Raw genomic sequence first — 2,500 nt, 5'->3', positions numbered from 1 at the left:
ATTATACAATTCGCTTCACAGTCGGAGTGCAACTGTGTGTTTAGAGGAAAATAAATATATCAAATATAATGAATGGTTTCCCTTTATCTTCTATACATCTATACATAATAATAAACGCGGCTGTGTGTGTGTGTGTGTGTGTGTGTCTGTAATCACAATATATCGCCCCAGAAGCCTCGCCCAGGCACGAAACTCGGCACATAATTGTGTTTTGACATAATGAAGAAGTATTTTTTTTCTTTTTTAAAAATTTGGATTAGTTATTTAGTTATCAGTCATTTTGTAAGTCTATGCTTTTCGTCTGCTTTTTCGTCTTCAAAGAGCCATATTCAAAAAACTATTAAAAAATGCATATACTTTTCCCCACTCTTATAAATGTATGCTAATGCGAACCTTACAATTGAAATATTAATTTTCGACAACTTAAACCAATGATATGCGAAGGAATTAATAATTTAATTGTAAAGTTCGCATTAGTTTACATTTATTAAAGTGGAGAAAAGTTTAACTTTTGTATTAAAAATGTGGCAACATATTCGATACGTAAATAGAACGCTTCGCTTTGATATATTTGTCGCTGTTCATAATTGTTATAATAAGTTTTTCTTCTTCTTTCCACTCTCTATTTTTTTTTTCTTAAGCGAAGACGATAATTTTTGTAGCGATATTGTACTACTTTGTACAACTAAAAATTCTTTTCACAACACTTTAAAAATATTTACTTTATTTTCTTTATATATACAGAGAACAGTCGGCAAAGAATTCGATTAGGTTGAAAAACAATTTGCTAAAAAGGAACGAATTCCAAAAGAAAAAATAAGCAACTTAAAGAATAAAAATGCTGATGCCAGCCAATTTTTTGAAAGTTAACTTAGAAATAACAAACCAAACGATGTTAAATAACAAACCAAACGATGTTACATAACAAACCAAACGATGTTAACAAAATGACGTAGAAAGCGCAACTAGATCAAAATTATACAAGCACAACTAGATCAAATATAATACCTGAGTGCTTGACGTAACAGATATAGAAATAGAATTTGATACCATAAAAAATTATATAGAAATAGAAATTGATACCATAAAATATTTATTCGTTTTCGTGTTCTTTTCATGTATTTAGCATTTTAGTTTTTTATTTCTTAAGCGTTGTAGCTATATAATTTCAAACATCCTCAAGAGCTATAACACATCTGCAGCAGAACTGGATATGAAGACAAAATTGCAGGACAGGAACACTTTATACATAATAATAAACGCGGCTGTGTGTGTGTCTGTAATCACAATATATCGCCCCAGAAGCCCCGCCCAGGCACGAAACTCGGCACATAATTGTGTTTTGACATAATGAAGAAGTATTTTTTTTCTTTTTCAAAAATTTGGATTAGTTTCTTAGTTATCAGTCATTTTGTAAGAAAATCTATGCTTTTTCGTCTTCAAAGAGCCATATTCAAGAAACTATTAAAAAATGCATATACTTTTCTCCACTCTTATAAATGTATGCTAATGCGAACCTTACAATTGAAATATTAATTTTCGACAACTTAAACCAATAATATACGAAGGAATTAATAATTTAATTGTAAGGTTCGCATTAGTTTACATTTATCAAAGTGGATAAAACTTTAACTTTTGTATTAAAAATGTGGCAACATATTAGATACGTAAATAGAACGCTACCCTTTGATATATTTATCGCTGTTCATAATTGTTATAATAAGTTTTTCTTCTTCTTTCCACGCTCTTTTTTTTTTCTTAAGCGAAGACGATAAGGGAAAATTATACTTGAGGATGCCCCTTGGCGAAATTGGTGACTTATGTTTGGCGCTATTCCTGTTTGCGCGGAACACCGTGGTAACAGAAATTACGGCCAAAACATAATGATATTTCAAAAAACATTGGAAAATTTCAACAAAACATCGGATAAAGCTTGCAATGAACTCAATATAAGCAAAATTAATAAATCCAATAAATAGGATTTTGAATCGAAGCAAAAATTAATGGAGTAGGTGCAGAAAGAAAAGGAAAAAAAAAAACAACTCCTTCATTAAGCTTGAATATACTCAGATTTAGGTGCACAGAATTATCTAATAACAGTTAGATACTGTCTAAATTTATCGTGAATAGAATCTGTGTACCTCCATCGTCACATAAATTCGGCGAAATATGAATCGAAAATGGCGTTTGTGGTACCGAACTGGTGATGACATTTTTTTATAAAGTCCCTTTTTATGACTGCCCACATACCTTCGATCTTATTGACCAGAAGTAAAAGTAACCTTACCAGCCGGTATCTAACGAAGAACTAATGGACCTCTGAAATTACGTATACCGTTGAACATTAATAACGCTAAAATTTAAACCGTTGAGAATCACGATTGGGTTTCAACATCGCCCAGCTTGGCGCTCAACCGCGATCACAACTTGGCGAGAATCAAGGGGCACCCTCAAATATAGTCTACCCGACGTTAATTTTTGTAGCGATATAGAAATAGAA

This window comes from Parasteatoda tepidariorum, chromosome 10, assembly GCF_982258835.1.
Source record: "Parasteatoda tepidariorum strain Cologne lab strain chromosome 10, Ptep-v5.0, whole genome shotgun sequence".
Classification (NCBI taxonomy): domain Eukaryota; kingdom Metazoa; phylum Arthropoda; class Arachnida; order Araneae; family Theridiidae; genus Parasteatoda; species Parasteatoda tepidariorum.
Note: the sequence above shows the minus strand (reverse complement) of the source record.